The sequence below is a fragment of the Aegilops tauschii genome, chromosome 7 (assembly GCF_002575655.3).
Source record: "Aegilops tauschii subsp. strangulata cultivar AL8/78 chromosome 7, Aet v6.0, whole genome shotgun sequence".
NCBI classification, from domain to species: domain Eukaryota; kingdom Viridiplantae; phylum Streptophyta; class Magnoliopsida; order Poales; family Poaceae; genus Aegilops; species Aegilops tauschii.
In genome coordinates, this window is record NC_053041.3 from 371,020,630 (window position 1) to 371,041,324 (window position 20,695).

General features: G+C 47.3%; 1 pseudogene; it reads left to right on the top strand.

Moving 5' to 3' along the window:
• Window positions 1-12,715: 12,715 nt before the first annotated feature.
• On the top strand, window positions 12,716-14,659 carry LOC141027172 (uncharacterized; annotated as a pseudogene).
• Window positions 14,660-20,695: the final 6,036 nt, after the last annotated feature.

Genomic DNA, 20,695 nt, shown 5'->3' on the forward strand with positions numbered 1-20,695 from the left:
AATCACATCCAAACCTTGTGACTCCAAAACTATTAGGCCTGAGGGGAAAACATGCCTACCTATGGCCAATGGCAACTGAAAACATCCTTGGCTTGCCATATACTCTGCTCCTGGCGAGGTTACTAACATAGGTGTTCTAAGAACTTTGGTGGGCAACTTAAACTTATCCACAAATCCCCTTGATATGTATGAATGTGATGCACCAGTATCAAAAAGAACGATTGCAGTAAATGACTTAACCAAGAACTTACCTATTACCGCATCAGGCTGTGCTTCAACCTCCTCCACATTAACGTGGTTCACCTGTCCCCTGTTGAAAGGGTTCGGCTTCTTCCCCGAGCTTCCATTGCCATTTCCATTCTTTGCTTCTGGACAATCAGTGGCATAATGTCCAGTCTTCTGGCACTTGAAACAGGTAATGTGGCTTAGATCCCTCTTGGCTGGGGTTGATGGGTTGGTACGGTTCTGTCCGTTGCTTCCTCCGTTCCCATTGCCATTCTTGGGGCCACTATGATTGTGCGAACTTCCTCCATTGTGATTGTGACCTCCATGGTTATGCTGAAGGTGTCCTCCCGAGTTCGGGGTAAAACGAGGCTTCTGGTGAGCTCCTGTACTGTACTTTCCTTGTCCATACTTCCTCTTACGACTCTCAATTTGCTGCTGCTTCCCTTCAATCATGAGAGCTCTATCTACCAACTCCTGGTAGTTGTTAAAAGTTGCCACCATCAACTGCATGCTCAGCTCATCATTCAGTCCTTCCAGAAACTTCTCCTGCTTAGCTGCATCCATAGCAACGTCATCTGGGGCATAACGTGCTAACTTACTAAAATCCTCCACATATTGGCCAACGGTACGTCCTCCTTGGCGTAAGTTGCGAAACTCACGCTTCTTCATGGCCATAGCTCCTGCTGAAACATGGGCAGTACGGAAAGCTTGCTGAAACTGGTCCCATGTGACAGTGTCAATGGGGTGAGTGGCTGTGTAATTCTCCCACCATGATGCTGCGGGTCCATCAAGCTGATGTGCGGCAAAACGCACTCTCTCCGCATCTGTGCATCCTGCAGTGGTCAGCTCCCTTCCAACCTTGCGGAGCCAATCCTCTGCCACAATCGGCTCGGTGCTACTGGAAAACACCGGCGGATTCAGCCTAAGAAATCGGGCTAAGTGATCAACAGGTGGTGGTGGGTTGTTGTTGTTGCCTTGGTTTTGAACTAGCACTTGCATCAGGGCATTCTGCTACTGAATCAACTGAGTGATCTCCGGTGGGAAAACAAATCCGGTGTAGCGTCTCGGAGGCATCTGATGGTTTAGAAAAGATGAGAAAATAGAATAGAATGAGGTCTAGAGGGAAAACACTACCCATATGCACATGAGACAAACACAATCATATCACTCCAATCAATTCAAACAAGGCATACAATCGATCTAACTATCGTTACAAAGTGCTTGGACTATAATATATACATGGTGGAATACTACTACTAATTTGGTGGTCTACTAGAAAAATTACTCAGTCGAAGACTCCATGATATCTGATCCAGCTTCATCCTCCAAATCATCCTCACTGGGGTCCGAGTCGGTGTCGTCAATGATGATGTAATTCTCCGGGCAAGTAGAATCATCATCATCTCCTCCTGGTGTTGGGTCTCCCATGAAAACTCCTAGCTTCTTTGTCAGGTCGTCATTCTTCTCCACTAGTGCGACGATTTCCTCCATATAATCCTCGCGTGTAGCCTTGAGATCTTCCTCCAGTTCCATGATCCTAGTCTTTGCCTTCTTCAGTTCTGTCATGTCTGCGCACATCTGGTTCTCCTGGCGACGAATGTGCTGGTTTAACTCCTGGATGAAAGCTGCAATAGATCTATCCTTCCTGGTACTGATCATCTCCCATTGCTCGTCTCGGCGCCCACAAATCTGATAGATAGTATCCTTGAGATCATTGTGGTACACTTCTCCAATGCGTCCCATGGTGATGTGGGCCGCCATGCTCTTTCCTAGACTCCAGGTTGGTGCATCAAAGGAAAACTCTATGGGCTCAGTGATTGGCGTGAACGTCCTTCCTGGAACTTGAACTTGAATCATCCAGCGCTCCTCTTCTGGTAGTGTGGCGTTGTAGGTTCCGGTGAAGCTTGGTATTCCGATGTTCAGGTACTTAGCAACTTCCTTCAAGTGTCGTCCAAAAGGTGTATCCTCATCTGGTTGCGCGAACTTGTTCCTTCCATCCGCCATCCTAAAAGAGTGGAAGAAAGGAGAGGAGTCAGAAATGAGAAGAGAGTAGTGATCTAGGGCTTTAGCTTAGTGGTCGTGTCCTACAGTCAGTGTGTGCTCTGATACCATCTCTGTAGCGACCAGACCTCAAACAGTCTAGTCTCTATGCATCAGTGTCATCCCTGGATCGGTAATGCTGACACGCACAGTACTTTGAAGGATTTATAACAGAGTAGCAATCACACACTTATTACATCGAATAGTTCAAGAAAACTCAATACAATGAATATGGCTTAAGGCCATCTAAAATACGATAACAGCGGAAGGCTTGGAAGATAAAGTGAGTCCATCAACTCCAACAGCATCACTGAGTATAAGACCACGACGTAAGGCTCCTTACTCGTCGTCTGAAAAGTCTCCAACATGATACGTTGCAGCCCGAAAATGGGTCAGCACATGGAATATGCTGGCAGAGTAACACATAGAGACTAATGAACAGAATAATGCTATCACTACATGCATATTTGGCTGGTGGAAAGCTCTATGGTTACAGTTTTGCGAAAAGCCAATTTTCCCCTACCATAAAGGAATAAATTTTATTTAACTATCATGGTGGTTGTTAAACATTGAGAAGGTACCTCCAACTCAATCCCAATTAAGAACGTGATTAACCCAATCAAATTAAATTAAGTAACATGATGATGAGATTCACATGATAATCCAAGAACTAGATACTCAAGATGTCCATAACCGGGGACACGACTAATCATGATTAGTTTGTACACTCTGCAGAGGTTTGTGCACTTTTCCCCACAAGACTCGATCGCCTCCGCTTGATTTCTCGCACTACATGGTGTTTGAGAAACGGATGACCGAGACACAGTCTTTCAGAAACACTACTCTTTAATCGGGGTGGACAGTTACACCTACTTTCCCCTACATCTGCTAGCCCACCTCTTCAAGAGGTCATGTAACCTACTCAACTATGCTAGAGCCCATAATAGCTTGTGGCTGCACACGGAAGTTTCTAGCATGAATAATCTCATGATCCCTTTGAGTCTGGGTGGCGGTCCATAGGATGATCACACGGGTACTCCGGGATATCCAAAAATACAGGTAACACTGGTTTCTCCAGGTGCCTTAATCCACCCAGATGTAAATTAAAATAGCCACCTTAAGTTGAACCATAAATTAATAATCTCACATCTGTCATGAAGAATTCACTCAAACCCAATCCACGTCTACGAGCATAGCATAGCAGTATAAGCAAACGTAGAAGTAACTCCCAAAGGTTTGATAGTAAACAGGACAATAGGTACTACCTCATCTACTTCCCAAAACCCACATATTAATTAGATCCTAATCATGCAACTGTTTGAGGATTGATCTAATGCAATAAAACTGGGTGATGAAAAGTATGATCAAAGTGTTACTTGCCTTGCTGATGATCCGTGAAACCTAGAGACTCGTAGTAGCACGCTTCGCACTCCGGGTACTCTATCGCAAACAAACAATACATACATAAGCAATCAAGCAAGGGTGCACGAAATAAAACTCAGAATAAGAGATCTAACCAGAAAGTTCAACTTAAGAACTCCGGTTTGCAAAAAGAATCAATTCAAACGAAGCAACGAAGGTCAAACGGCGAAAGAAACAAGCTTTGTTTACTAATCTGGATCTAAGTCAAATTTTACAGTAGCAATGTCAGGACCCCGATTCCAAGTCACATCGATCTAGCCGGTAACACCTCATATCACTTTGCGGCCACACGCACGGTATTCCCACGGGTGTCGCCTTACCATGGTCCGGGACCGTTTGCGCCTTTTGGCTCACGTATATGATAGTGTCGCTAGCATCCATATGACTGAGAACCCGGGCCGACATGACTAGTCGTGAACCCAAAGTGGCACTAACCTACGGGGACAGGCATACATGAATCAACATCGAGCATGTCGGTCAGCAGCGTGCGAATCCGGGCTGTAGCACTGGGCTAACAGGACTCCGGTGAACCGGGCTGTAGCGGGCTAGGCAGGACTCCGGATGTCACCGTGTGACATTTCCCCGAAGGGACAGACACAGGAACGAAGTGAATCACATGCCGGCTAGTCAAGTGTTCCGGAGCAGTAGTGCTGGGCTAGCAGGACTCCGGTGAACCGGGCTGTAGCGGACTACTATGGCTTATGGAAGCACAAGACTACATTTCCCCATAAGAGAGGCTACCAAGGATAAACAACTAGGTTGTCGGATCCCACACATACCAAGCATTTCAATCATACACACAATATGCTCGATATGTGCAAATACAACATGGCATCACAACAAGACTCTACGACTCAGAGTATTTATTCATTAGGCTCCGAAGAGCCAGATATTACAAACATGGGTCTCATGACCCAACATTCAGAGCATACAAGCAACAAGCACATGCGGAAGCTTAACATGTCTGAGTACAGACATCTACAAAAGAAAAAGGCTGCGAAGCCTGACTATCTACAAGACCCTGCCGAGGGCACAAGATCGTAGCTGAGGTATCAAGCTAAACGTCGAAGTCCACACGGAACTACTAGCGAGATTGACGTCTCTCTGCAAAACATAAAATAAGCAAACGTGAGTACAAATGTACCCAGCAAGACTTACATCAGAACTATCTACATATGCATCGGTATCAACAAAGGGGGGTGGTGGAGTTTAACTGCAGCAAGCCAGCTTTGACTCGGTGGCTATCCTGAACTACGACTGCAAGTAACTCTTTTGAGGTGGCGCACACGAGTCCACATATTCACCATATCAATACACCACTATGGATTCGCTCCCGTCTCCTTACGAGGACGCCATCCATAGCACTCACGCTTATCTTGCGTATTTTAGAGTATCCACTTTCACTTGTCTATGAACTGTTATAGGCAACCCAGAAGTCCTTTACCGCGGACACGGCTATTCGAATAGATGATGTTAACCCTGCAGGGGTGTACTTCTTCACACACGCTCTCGCCACTTACCACCATGTACACGTCGTGTACCTCGGCAACCTTCAAGCGGAAGCCTGGCGAGGGAGTCGGCCACGACCTGACTAACCACACAAGTCTCTAGTCCAGGTTTATCGCCTATTCAGGTTCCATCCGCAAGGAGATCCGGCCGGGGTGTCGCTCACGGCCCCAAACGATGTGTGCAGGGTTCCCAAGCCCACCTCGACGGATGGATCTACGCTTGGTACACCGTGCCACGGTGCCTAGTCTGTCCCAAGCCCACCTGTACCGGGTACCACTTGGTAGACTACTAACACAACCTACAAACACCAGAAACTAGTTGCAACTCCTGGACAGAGATCGAGGCGGTTAATAAGCCGAGAGGGGTCGAGTTACCGGAACCCAATGTGTGGTAGTAACTGTTCATGGATCACAAACACAGAACTCAGTTCCTGAGGACGGCTTCAATGAGACAACCCACCATGTACTCCTACATGGCCTCTCACCGCTACCTTTACCAAATCGTGTTCACACACTTAGCTCTCACACAGTAGGACATGTTCACAACTTTCCAATTCATTCCCGATGAATCAGACCTGCCACAACTCTAAGCAATAGCAGGCATGACAAACAAGCATGAATGAGTAGGCACATCAGGTCTCAAACAACTCCTACTCATGCTAGTGGGTTTCATCTATTTACTGTGACAATGACAGGTCATGCAGAGGAAAGGGGTTCAACTACCGCACCAAGTAACAGATGAAACGTTGTTGTCCTAATGCAGTAAAATAGAGCAGGAGCGAGAGAGTGGGATTGTATCGGAATGAACAAGGGGGTTTTGCTTGCCTGACACTTCCGAAGATAGTATAGCTCTTCATCGGTGTCATCGATCGCATCGTCGAAGCAACGTCTACTGAGAGGGGACAACACCGGCAAACAGAGAGGAAACACGATCAATGCAATGCACAATATGATGCATGCTATGACATGGCAATATGAATGTGTTTTGAGCTAATGCTAGCAACAGGTTAAATGAAGTTGGTTTGAATCCAAGATTCAAATTCAAACTCCATATGTGGGAATTCAAATGCCATTTAATTGATTTGACCTGATCAGCAGGCATAAGTTGTTCTAACATGCATGAAAATGGTACAGATGGATAGATTGGATTTTTCTGATCATTTTTCATATATAACTTATTTTATTCTGAGTTACGGTTGAATTTATATGATTTTTCAAAGTTTTGAAAATTTTCTGAAATTAATAAATCATTTCTGATTTATTTAAAATCCCAGAAAATGATTACTGCGTCAGCACTACGTCATGCTGACCTTAGCAGGTCAATAGGGGCGGTCCAGGTCAAACCTGACCAGTGGGGTCCACTGGTCAGTGACCCAGTGCTGTTCAGAGCACTGACAGGTGGGTCCGGTCAACGGACACGTCAGCACAGTCAATGCTGACGCGTGGGTCCAGAGTAATTAGATTAAACTTAATCTAGTTTGGTTAGCCAGTTAGTTAGGATGTGGGGCTCGGCTGTCAGTTTCACTAGAGGTTAATTAGTGGCGTAATTAGCTGCTAATGGCTGGGCCACGTCGGCACAGCCGGAGTTAGCCGACAACGACCACGGCTGACGGCGGAGGTCCGCCGGAGTTGCGCCACAGGCGACGGTTCGATGTGCTGAGGGCACCAGGAGGAAGCCCTTCCTCGCGCGCATCCAAAGGGCCAAGTGGGAGGTCGTGGGGTCACCGGAATTCATGCCGGCGACGAGCTTTGGCGGCGGCGATGCTCGGTGGTGCACGGGCGCGTCGCTGCAGCTTGCAAACGAGCGAACTGGGTAGCTGGGCGGCATCTACGGAACGCGAGGAGCAAGATGAACAGAGGCGCAGGTCAGGGGGGGCTCGGCAACAACGAGCTCGTCGGTCATGGCGACAGCGAGCTCACGGCCATGGCAGAAGGCTTGCTAGGGGGCGGGAACGAGCTATTAGAAAGAGGCGGGAGGAAGAGGAGCTCACGGAGACTCCAGTGGAGAAAATGTCAAGGTCGGGGAAGCTCTGGACGGCGCGAATCGGACGACGGCGGTCGTCGGGGCAGAGGACGAAGATGGCGATGGTGCGGTCGTCTGTGGCCTTCTCCATCCGCGTGCGTCATATTGGAGACGAAGCAGAGTCCGGCGGTGACACATGACCCATCGGTGAAGCCTGGGGTGCGCGGTGGCTATGGATGCGACGGCGGCGCCCTCCGGTGGCTCTCGGTGGTGCTCCAAATCGAGAGAGGGAGAGAGCTAGAGCGAGCAGAGAGAAGGGATAGCGGTCGAGGGGGTCGAGGGCGTTCCAACGGTGCACTGGAGGGGTTGGGGGCGGCTGGGACATGTCGAAGCAGGAGGTAGCGACCAGCGACGCGCGCTCTGCCACGACTTGTCCTCCTGGCGAGGGGTTGAAGACAAACCTGCCCCTCGCTAGGTTGGGCTGGGCCAGCTCTGGTGGACTGGGCTGCTGGTGGGCTACGAGGTAAGGCCAGGTAGGTTTCTGCTCTTTTCCTATTTTTCTTTCTGTTTTCTATTTATTTTGCTATGTTTTGATTTAGTAATAATACTAAACCATTTCATAAAATCCTGGAAATAATTATGGGTGACTTCTGAATTATTCCAGTGACCCTTAACAATTTCCAACATTTTTGGAGCATCTGAAATATATATAGCATTCAAATAGCTCCAATTCAAATATGTTTGAATTAATTCAAAGACCATAAATGCCTTGGAAAAATGTGCATGACCTCTGGTAAAGGTTTTAACCTTTTTCCATAAACAATGAACATTTTTGAAGGGCATTTTGGGTTTAATGAAAATATTTTTATTTTGAACCTAGTTGAATTCATTTGGTGCTAGGGTTTGGTCATCCCCAATTCAAGTTTCTTTCAAATATTAAACATGATGCACACATGACTAGCTAGCCTAGAGCAAACCAGAACTAGGGATGTGACAACTCACCCCCACTAAACAAGAATCTCGTCCCGAGATTCAAGCGTAGGGTAAGATGAAAGGGGGACGCAAACTAACATAATCTTCACGATCCAATTGTTCTTCTCGAAGATGTTGACTCATTGCATCATCCTGATCTTGACATCTTTTCTTTCGAGAGCTTCATCCAACTATGATGACGGAAGAGAGGGAAACTCTGCAGGATTGATCTTCTCGAAGATCGAGCTATACAAGATCAACTCGCGGAATGAGATGTTGAAACATCTCGAGTTGAGACACAAAACACATCGAGAGGGATGGAAGAACAAACGATGAGATTTGATTTGGTGGGCAACAATCCCATGCTTAGATAATATGGTACATGGGTTCCAAAGCAGCGAGGAGTTAATTGCCATGACTCCATAACGGGGCACCTTAGGAAAGGTGACTCGTAGAATTATTCCCTTAAGTGGCAAAAAGAATTACTTTTGATACAAAGATCGTTGAAACTCTTTATACCAGCCTAAGGCAATCACAAACGATCGTGTGAACGAATTCGAAAGAATGGCATACTCATACTAGAAGGAATGATGTGGACTACCTTGTTGAAGACAACACCATGGATGATTTTGCTTATCATCGGGGATGGATGGGACCCATAGTAGGACCACTTTTGAAGATGATCCTAAACAGTAATTACTGAGGTGCAAGCTGGGAACAAAATGCAAATGCTGGGTATGATTCTGGTAACTGGGGATAACTCAACGGGAGTGATTCCACCGTTGAATGGTTCTAGCATAATCGAGGAAACCGAGAGCACAAGGACCCCTGAGGATCAACTTCTAGAATAAGTTGCACTAAATCCTCATGGAGAATATGGTTAAACATCTCAATCAAGATACTACAATGATAGATCTTCCGGCTAGGTGTGTCGGCCAGAACATCAACCTTGTCGGGACCTACATCATAATCTTGGAAAAGTTCCAACCGTCATATCTGCCTGAGATTCAGATCTAGTTGGTAACAGGATATTCCAGACTCATCGAGTCCAGAAGAAAATGAAGGTTTGCAACACAAATCAACGAGATGACGTTGCGAGATTCTCGGGAAATGAGCTACGGTAGCAAGCTCCAAAACATGAGCTGGTTCTGCTACATACATGAGAACACGCTGTCCAAGACAAGCATGACCACGTAGTAGTCTTACAACAAAACACTACCGGGTTCTGATTGGGAACCATCATCGAGGATATCGAAGTCCTTGCATAAGGCATGCTCTTAAGAAGGAACTTCTTCTCCTTGAACAAATCAGTCAGTGGCTTGGTGTGCTAGGAACACATATAGAATGGAGGTAGCGAGCCTATCAAACCATAGCATACTTCGCACGTGCATGACTGACTTGGGATGGTTCCAGAGAAAACAAACAAGCTTTCTTGGACTCACGGTGGCAACTTGCACCAAATGCACGTGAATTAGAGGAAGTCACTTCTTCCATCCAAACATATCCTTCATGAGATAGCACGAAGAAAATGCTAGCACAAGTTTCCAACACTAACTTAATGTTCAACACGAGTCATGGAGAAGATAAGAATGTTGCCGATGGGCTTAGCAACAATTTATCAAAATTCCAATGGAGATGGAATTCCACAACTATGTGGACAAGGTTATAGCATTGGTCAGACCCAAAGAATATAATGGTGTATGCTCGAGGAAACCACGACGAGTAAGACAACATTACGAATATCGTTGGCTCTGATTTGATTTAAGGATAGCCCACACTCAAATCAAAGTTTGGACAAGACAATAGATCCAACAATTGATCACGAGGATCAATCAATGAAGCTATCATCTTTCTTCAACACACTCACAAAAAGATATCCCTTAAAATGAACTAAGCCAGGCAAGCTTTTATCTTCCAACTCTCCAAGTTGTTGTTTGGCTTAACCAACTAGCTTAGGGGTATCCAACACAGATTCTTGGAGAAGGGGTGGTTTATAAGAAAACCAACTTGATCACGAGCTCAACATAAACAGTCAGGGGATAACCTAGTAACACTTTTGAGAAGATATTCGGAAAATCACGAACCACCGGTACGTTACTAAGCTCGAGATCAATCTTGCTTTTCAGGGCAAGACGATGTGATCAAGAGAGTAAGGGTTTGACAAAATCCTAACTCATTGATCGAAGAGTGCACCAGAAATAAGGACTAGGTAGCACGATCAATCTTAGGATGATGATTTAATAACCAGCACACTAAGAATGAGAGTGTTGTCCATTAACTACCAAGCAACGGAGTTGCTAGGAGTATTGATTTCACACATCACAGTACACTTGTCGGCATTCCGGTTGTGACAACACGGGACCGAGGAATGAATAATGATGGCGAGAAGTATCACTGCGTCAAGAATTCATAAGAGGTGGTGCAATTCTCATGACACTCTTGACATAAAGATGGTAACGCTCCAAGGTAGAGCAGAGCAAAAGCTGGATTGGCATTTTGGTCTGCGGAATACAATTACTTTGACCCAATCCCAAATATGGACGAGGTACTGGAGTTTGTTTCTCCTAGCCATCCAAAATAGAATGGCTTGACGGACCACAAGAATAATAGGCATCAATGAGCACGATTGCACACATACTCTTGACTATCAATTGATAGACGAGGTCAGAATACAACTAAAGAGAGACAACTCAAAGGGACATATGATTTTCTGAGTTGCGGATGCATAGATTTAGTATGTCAACAAGTTCCACATATTTCTTCCAGATGATCCATGCAGAAAGGTAGGACTGGCAGATTCACAATGCAGAATGGAGAACTCATCAAGAGCACTCTGGTTGTGATCTTTTGGGTCAAAGGAACTTCTGCCATATTGATTCATGGTATTGGAAGAATGATAAACCACGAACCTTGAGGACTATCGCAAGGTTACTAATATTCTAAAGGAACGAGCAACACTATCTACACGAATTAAGTAGAGTGAATCTTGGGTTCAAGAACCCAGAAATAGAGAGCCTACTAACTAAATGGCATCACGGGATGCTTTCGAGAACAATGGCCAGAATCATCACACCGGGAACACAAAACATGGCTAGATTACTAGGTGACTCCCTAAACACCTAGGGTCATAATAATAGCTCCAACATATATACCGAGGCAATAGAGTGCCTCAACGCACCGGTAGTGTGCTTAATCTGGCCCAAAGGGACGCAAAAACAGAGGGAAAGGATTTTGCAAATGCATCAGATTGTTTAGAAACCTGGGATGACTCGGACAACATAACGGCTGTAAATGCTCAAAAAGATTTGAGACATCCTGCAAAAATCTGAGAATAATAATTAAAACAAATGATCCTATTTTCAAAATTTGAGAAAACCCAAATATGAAAATAACGAAATCCCCAACTCTCTCCGTGGGTCCTTGAGTTGCGTGAAATTTCTAGGATCGCAAATCAAAATGCAATAAAATATGATATGCATGATGATCTAATGTATAACATTCTAAATAGAAAATTTGGGATGTTACACATTACGGAACGAGTAAAGAGACTTGCCGGTAACAAGATTGATCTAGGTATGAGGATACCGACGATCGAATCTCGGGCAAGTAACATACCGATGACAAAGGGAATGACGTATGTTGTTATGCGGTTTGACCGATAAAGATCTTCGTAGAATATATAGGAGCCAATATGAGCATCCAGGTTCCGCTATTGGTTATTAACCGGAGACGTGTCTCGGTCATGTCTACATAGTTCTCGAACCCGTAGGGTCCGCACGCTTAACGTTCGACGACGATTTGTATTATGAGTTATGTGATTTGATGACCGAAGTTTGTTCGGAGTCCCGGATGAGATCACGGACATGACGAGGAGTCTCGAACTGGTCGAGATGTAAAGATTCATATATTGGAAGGTTATATTCGGACATCGGAATGGTTCCGAGTGACCCGGGTATTTTTTTGGAGTACCGAGGGGTTACCGGACCCCCCCCCGGTGAAGTGTTGGGCCAACATGGACCTAAGGGAGAGAGAGGGAAGCCCATGGGAGGTGGCCGCACGCCCCCTCCTTGGGAGTCCGAATAGGACAAGGAGGAGGGGGCGGCACCCCCCTTCCCTTTCCCTCTCCATCTCCTTCCTATTCCCTCCAAGTAGGACCCCCCCATGGCGCGGCCCTCCTGGCCGCCGGCCTCTCTCCTCCCTCCTTTATATACGTGGCCAGGGGGCACCCCAAAGCACAATAGACAATCTCTTAGCCGTGTGAAGTGCCCCCCTCCACAGTTTAACACCTCGGTCATATCGTCGTAGTGCTTAGGAGAAGGCCTGCGCCGGTAACTTCATCATCACCGTCGCCACGCCGTTGTGCTGACGGAACTCTCCCTCGACCCTCTACTGGATCAAGAGTTCGAGGGACGTCATCGTGCTGAACGTGTGCTGAACACGGAGGTGCCGTACGGTCGGTACTTGGATCAGTTGGATCGTGAAGACGTTCGACTACATCAACTGCGTTACTAAACGCTTCCGCTTTCAGTCTACGAGGGTATGTGGACACACTCTCTCGTCTCATTGCTATGCATCTCCTAGATAGATGTTGTGTGATCGTAGGAATTTTTTTGAATTACTACATTCCCCAACAGTTAGGAAGAGGGAGGATGGGGATGACGAAATGATGTTATTCGTTTTCCCTGCTCTACATTTGATAGGGACCGATGGAGTTGCTCTTAGGGAGCCGAGGATTCCGCATCATACATCATCGCTAACAGGCGAGAAGTTTGTTAAGGAGTTACTCGAAGGGCATGTCAAAAACCGTCGAGTAGCATTTAGGATGGAGCCACATATCTTCAAATCTTTGGCAAATTATCTTCGAAGGGAGAAGTTGGTGTATGATACCAGAATTAAAGTCGAAGAGAAACTAGCATCATTTTTGTGGATGTTATCCCATAATTCTTCATTTGAAGACCTTCAAGTTCGGTTCGGTCACAGTGGGGATACTTTCCATTGGAAAATGAAGAATTTCTTTGACATCATCCCTACTCTCTCCAAGCATTTTCTGAAGCCTCCAAATCCCAGTCAAGTGCATTCAAAGATTCAGTCACACACGGATTCTTTCCTTATTTTTGTGTTTTTGCTTCGCCAACTTTGATCAACATCGATAACTTGCTCTTCATGTTATAGGTGCTAAGTTATAGTATTTCATTGCAGAACTGCATCGGAGCAATTGATGGGACACATGTTCCCATAACAATTTCAGGAGAAAAAGCCGCACCATTCAGAAATAGGAAAGGGACCCTAAGACATAATGTTATGGTCGTGTGCGACTTTGACCTTAACTCCGCCTTCATTTCTTGTGGCTAGGAGGGATCTGTTATTGATGCTAAATTTCTTTGGTCAGCAGTTAAGAACGGGTTTAAGTACCTCTGTGCGAGTTTTCTCTGGTTGATGGTGTTTATGCCAACACACCTTACTTCTTGGCACCGTATTGTGTTGTTCGGTACCATTTGAAGGAGTTTGCACGTGGTCGTTGTCGACCCCAAAATCATAGCGAGCTATTCAATCTCCGGCATGCCGTGTTACGAAATCATATCGAACGGGGATTAGGAGTTTTAATGAAACGGTTCCTGTTGGGGAACGTTGCATGAAAATCAAAAATTTCATATGAACACCCAAGATCTATCTAGGAGAAGCATATCAACGAGAGGGGTGAGTGTGTCTACGTACCCTTGTAGACCGTTAAGCGGAAGTGTATATCACGTGGTTGATGTAGTCGTACTCATCACGATCCAATCCCGATCGAAACCGATGAAGTACCGAACGGACGACACTTCCGCGTTCAGCACACGTACGGCTCAATGACGTCTCCTCCTCCTTGATCCAACAAGCGAGGGAGGAGAACTAGATGGGATCACCGGCAGCACGACGGCATGACGGTGATGGTGGTGGAGTGATTCCAGCAAGGCTACGATGAGCGCTACCGAAACAACGAAGATGGAGGAGTTACGAAGTAACGGGGGAGAGGGGGCCAAGGGCTTGTGTGTCCTCTTGGGGGTGCCCCTCCCCTATATATATAGGTGGAGGTGCATGGTGGCCAGCCCTCCAAGCCCTAGGGGCGCAGCAAGGGGGAGGAGTTGGACAAAAGGGGCCTGTAGGCGAGGCGTGACCTATCTAGACAAGGCCTGATGATGGTGCTGCCGGCGCCTAGATGGAGGAGGAGTCATCGTCCTCCATCTTGACGCTAGGACGCTTTCTGCACAACACTCCAAACGACCGTCGGCAGGTTTGAAGAACTTGACGAAGAGCGTGGCGGAGCCGTCGAACTTGAAGTGGAGAAGATTTCCACCTCCCAAGTCATGGGAGCGGGCAAAGGATTTCCCCTCTCCGCAGATACAGGAAGCCATTGGAAGAGATATCCGTGGCCACCCAGACGGGGCCATTGCAGCATCCATCCGCCCGCAGCCATAGGCCCGGGGGCTCATCGTTCTCCAACGTCGTGGCGAAGGATCTCGGCAGCCGCAACCAGCTACATGGTCGGTGATGCATGGCCACGACAAACTCATGTGCTGTCTCCATCGAGTGAGCTTCTGCGGGGGGAGGAAGCATGGGTCCCCCGGTATGGCCACCCTGGCCCCGGAGACTGCGTCCTCCACGGCCACAGGCCGAAGTCCCTCCGCGGAGGCTAGAGCTGGACTCTGTAGCTAGTACGAGCACACATCCATGACTCCGAGAAGGAGTCCCCGCCGCCGCCGCGGCCAACACCCGAGCTCGTCCCCTACCTCTCCCCATTGCAAAGATGGCCTTTTGGAAGAGCTCTAGGGGAAGAGGAAGCAAAGGAAGAGAGTGATGATGATTATTAGATCAGAATGGTGGAAGGTGAATGAGCATCGTCCTCCGCGGTTCCCCTCTCTATAGGGAGAGCGTGAGGGCCGACTCTTCATTATTTTTAGGTAACATCCCTTTTTTGCTAATCCACCCCCCTGCATTCCTGTCCGGGCGTACTACTCCCACGGCCACCCCTCTTCACCAGTCTGTTACCTTGCATGCAAGCACGCGTGGCAGAAGGGTGCCGAAAAAAGGGGAAGTAATGGTAGATATGGCAATTATCTTTTGCCACGCGTGGCCAGGTGCCTGATCGGGTTGAAACCAACGCGCCTTGCACGCGCACGCTCCTGGTCTGTGCTAAAAAAATCCTGCCCATCCAACGACAAGAGTTGCCAGGGGATAACCAAAAGTGAGCACATAATCAGACCAGTGAAGAAGCAAAGAAGATCTCAGAGGGTAAAGATTGTCATGAGAATTGTAAACATTGGTTTTCCGCTGCATATCTGTGCATTATTTTGGCCTATCCAATGATGCTCCGGATGCATGTATGGCCTAGGCCCGAGGGCTCCTATCGGTGTCTAAAACATAGATATTTTATACCCCGACTTATGCACAGACAGTAGTAGCTTTTTCTATTGACCAAGGCTTGTCGGGGAACCAAGACTCAAGACCCAAGTTACAGAAAACAAGACAAAGCACCAAGTACAGACACCAAAAGCTTCCCTTGCCGACGAGGTCTAGCCGGGAAGGTGAAGGCTCGGCAAGCTCCGTGCTGGCAAGCTCTCGCCAGCTACCATCGCTCCACCTCATCGAGCAGCTAGTCACTAGCTAATCAGGGAGGTGTCGAGCTCGCAGCCAGTTAGGTGAGGCTTGTTGGGCACATGGCAGCATGCTGGAAGGGGTTTTACCTTTAATGACACCCACCGTGATGGCGTGTCGAGCTAATAGGAAAAGTAACAAAGCAAGCGGTGTAGCAGCCTTGCCGGGACTTGATACGTCTCCAACGTATCTATAATTTTTGATTGTTCCATGCTATTATATATTCTGTTTTGGATGTTTAATCGGCTTTATTATACACTTTTATATTATTTTTGGGACTAACCTATTAAATGGAGGCCCAACCCAAATTGCTGTTTTTTTTGCCTATTTCAGTGTTTCGAAGGAAAGGAATATCAAACGGAGTCCAAACGGAATAAACCTTAGGGAACGTGATTTTCGGAACAAACGTGACCCAGAGGACTTGGAGTGGACATCAAGCAATCAACGAGGAGGCCACGAGGCAGGGGGCGCGCCTATCCCGCTAGGCGCGCCCTCCACCCTCGTGGGCCCCTCGTAGCTCCACCGACCTACTTCTTCCTCCTATATATACCTATGTACCCCCAAACCATCAGTAGAGGAGCCAAAAACCCTATTTCCACCGCCGCAACCTTCTGTACCCATGAGATCCCATCTTGGGGCCTTTTCCGGTGCTCCGCCGGAGGGGGCATTGATCATGGAGGGCTTCTACATCAACACCATAGCCTCTCCGATGATGTGTGAGTAGTTTACCTCAGACCTTCGGGTCCATAGTTATTAGCTAGATGGCTTCTTCTCTCTCTTTGGATATCAATACAAAGTTCTCCTCGTTTCTCTTGGATATCTATTCGATGTAATGTTCTTTTGTGGTGTGTTGTCGAGATCCGATGAATTGTGGGTTTATGATCAAGGTTATCTATGAACAATATTTGAATCTTCTATGAATTCTTTTATGTATGATTGGTTATCTTTGCAAGTCTCTTTGAATTATCAGTTTGGTTTGGCCTACTAGATTGATCTTTCTTGCATTGGGAGACGTGCTTAGCTTTGGGTTCAATCTAGCAGTGCTCGACCCCAGTGATAGCAGGGGAAACGACACGTCTTGTATTGTTGCCATCGAGGATAAAAAGATGGGGTTTATATCATATTGCATGAGTTTATCCCTCTACATCATGTCATATTGCTTAAAGCGTTACTCTGTTCTTATGAACTTAATACTCTAGATGCATGCTGGATAGTGGTCGATGTGTGGAGTAATGGTAGTAGATGCAGGCAGGAGTCGGTCTACTTGTCACGGACGTGATGCCTATATACATGATCATACCTAGATATTCTCATAACTATGCTCAATTCTATCAATTGCTCGACAGTAATTCGTTCACCCACCGTAATACTTATGCTATCTTGAGAGAAGCCACTAGTGAAACCTATGGCCCCCGGGTCTATTTTCCATCATATTAATCTACCGTTATTTCTATTACCGTTTATTTTGCAATCTTTACTTTCAATCTTTATCATAAAAATACCAAAAATATTATCTTATCATCTCTATCAGATCTCACTTTTGCAAGTGGCCGTGAAGGGATTGACAACCCCTTTATCGCGTTGGTTGCAAGGTTCTTATTTGTTTGTGTAGGTACGAGGGACTTGCGTGTGGCCTCCTATTGGATTGATACCTTGGTTCTCAAAAACTGAGGGAAATACTTACGCTACTTTGCTGCATCACCCTTTCCTCTTGAAGGGAAAACCAACGCATGCTCAAGAGGTAGCAAGAAGGATTTCTGGCGCCGTTGCCGGGGAGGTGTGCACCAAGTCAAGTCAAGAATTGATTTCCTGACAACGAGCCATTTCTGGCGCCGTTGCCGGGGAGTCTACGCACAAGTCAAGACATACCAAGTACCCATCACAAACTCTTATCCCTCGCATTACATTATTTGCCATTTGCCTCTCGTTTTCCTCTCCCCCACTTCACCCTTGCCGTTTTATTCGCCCTCTCTTTCCGTTCGCCTTTTTCTTTCGCTTGCCTCTTGAGTCCCGTGTGCCGTCATGGCTAGTCCTTTATCTACTCTTTTGTCTCCCGAGAATGAAGTTCTTAATTTTAAACAAAGGGAGGGAGAAAATCTGAAAGATGCTTGGTACAGAATTTGCAATGCGCAAAATAGATCTACTAGGAAGGAATCTACTTCCGTTCTTCTTCGCAATTTTTATGTAGGCATCACTCCTTGGAATAGATATATTCTTGATACCATTACCGGAGGAAATTTCTTGGGTAGCCATACTTTTGATTCTTATAATGCTATGATAGATATGTTTGGCCCACCACCTCTTTTGGTTAATGGAACTATTTTAACTTTGGAACATGTGATGCAACGCCTTGAAATTATTGAAAATAAAGTTACCACCGTAGAGTTGATTGAAAATTTGGATAGAAAGATCCACAACCAAGTTACCTAATACGGATCTAAGGTAGGAGTTGCTCTTAAAATTTTTAAAGAAAAGGAACCTATTGTTGGGGATATAACTACTGAGTATAAACCACCCAGGAGGGGCCGGGTTATACCCATAATGAGTTATTCATATTGAAGCCCACGAAGACAAGGAGTATGGCGCTTTACGGAAGAGATCTAACACAAAGGCCCAAGGCCCAGGGCCCAAGGGCGGATTAGGGCCCATAAACATAAACCGCCATATGATGTGTAACTTGTGTTGTAAGATAGGAAAAGGTAGAAACCGAGCCGGACACGTTTATGAGCCGGCCGGGATTCTGTAACCCGCCGGGCGTCAACCTGTGTATATAAAGGGATGACCCGGCGGCGGTTTAGGGACAAGAAACAACAGATCGAGAGCCAGGCAAAGCGTATTTGCTCCCTGGTCATCGAAACCCTAGCAATTCCACATCAACTGGATTAGGCTTTTACCTTCACCGCAAGGGGCTGAACCAGTATAAACTCCTTGCGTCCTTTGTCCCGCTCTAACCCCTTTAAGCTAGCTACATTGCGATGGCTCCACGACTAAGTCCTCACACTAGGACATCTGCCATGACAAAACCACGACAGTTGGCGCCCACCATGGGGCTATCGCATGATGGTTTCAAGTTCTTAGAGGGCAGCTTTGAAGGGCTCAAGGGATACGCTGTGGGCCGGATGACCAAGAGTCGTCGCGGCAAGCTCTTCTACATCGACGATGCATGCTCGGGACCCGAGGCCGGGTCAATTGAGTACGGGCACCGGGTCCCCTTTGGTGGTATTCATGTTTTCATTGGCAAGATTGGCGAATCGGGCCCTGAGCCGGACATCTGCACCGACATCGTCGAAACGGCTCAGCTGCGAGATCCGCCCGGGTTCAGCCTGCCCTGAAGCGTGCCTTCGTGGGAGTCATCCATGGAGCGGAATCTGAGGTTAGATCGGCATCTGGTGGTGAAACCGTCGTTTACTCTGATGACGAGTCATCTACCGGAGAGACCGAGTCATTGTACCAATTGCAAGACGGCCGGCTTGGGGGCTGTTCCGATGGCGACAATATTCCAGACCCCTTTGATCCGCCGAGTAGGGTTGCGATCTTCATGGCCGGCACACAGCCAGTACAACACTCTTCGACTGCAGCGGCGATGATCTCCGGGTCAGCAGCGGCGACAACAGCCGGGGCAGGAGGCCCTGCGCGACCGCCAACTCATGTTTTGTCCGACTTATTTGACGCTTTGGCAACACTGCTGGCAGCAGAAGTTAACCCGGCGAATCAAGATGAGCATAACGCGGAAGTTGCAAAAGTGAAGGATCAGATAGCTCAAGCCAAGGCAGACCTGGCAGCTGAGGACACCAGGATGGCTGCAGAGCGGGCCGAGTTGGATGCATAGGCTTACCGGCTTATGTTGGATCAGAAAGCGTCAAATGATGTCATGAGGAGAAGGTACCGGTCTCATCTGCCTCCGGTTTACGAGGCGAGGAATCTCTTTAACACACCAGGAGCAGGAACTAGTAACCAGCCAGTGGTAAACCGGATGGAGGCACCTGGAAAGGGGGCGCCGGTTCAGCCGCACACGATGGATCCGCCTCGTCAGAACAATGTCCTGTCACAACACATATCAACGCCTCCGGGTCATTACTCTAACCCATTGGATAACATAGTCGCCGCCGCTTCATGATTGGCGGCTCTCCCAGTCGAAGGTGAGTCCCCAGTAGCGGTTGAGATGCGACGGGCTAGAGAGCTCCTTCAGACAGCCTTGACTCAGTAGCAGGCTTATTCGTACAGCCGCGAGAGGATTCATTCCACCCCCCGCCCAAGCCGGAGTTACAGCAGGCATATTGATGAACCGGCTGTGTCAAGCAGTGCGCGGAACCATAACCCGCCTCGAGGGCATAACCCGGCGGGCGGTGGTGCTAATGCTCAGGACGTGGTGGATCACGGTAGAGCACGTCGAGAAGCCGAGTTAGCGGCGCAGTACGCGGCCCGTCAGCTTACTCCGGTTCGTCCAACAACTTTGGTGGAACCAGGTATTGCTTTCAGTTCTTTGGGGGTGCCGTGTCTCACCCCGGCTCTATGTAATGTGCGGTTGCCCAAGGATTTCAAAGGTCCTCGTAAAGTGCCCAATTACACCGCCGACTTACCCCCCGAATCATGGGTTGAGAGCTATGAGATGGCGATGGAGATGCTGGATGTGGATGATGCGGCATGTGCTAAATACTTCACCGTGATGTTGGAAGGAACAACTCGCACTTGGCTGAAAAGTTTGCCAGCTAACTCCATTGGATCATGGGCTGAGTTAAAAGCCCGGTTTATCCAGAATTTCAAAGACACGTGTAAGCAACCCATGTCAATTATGGACTTAGCCGCCTGTGTCCAAGAAGAAGGTGAATCGACAACCCATTGGGTGCGCCGGGTCTCAGCAATCCTACATTCATCGGACCGCATCAACGCCGATACATCAGTCTTGACGTTGGAAGGAAATTGCCGGCTCACG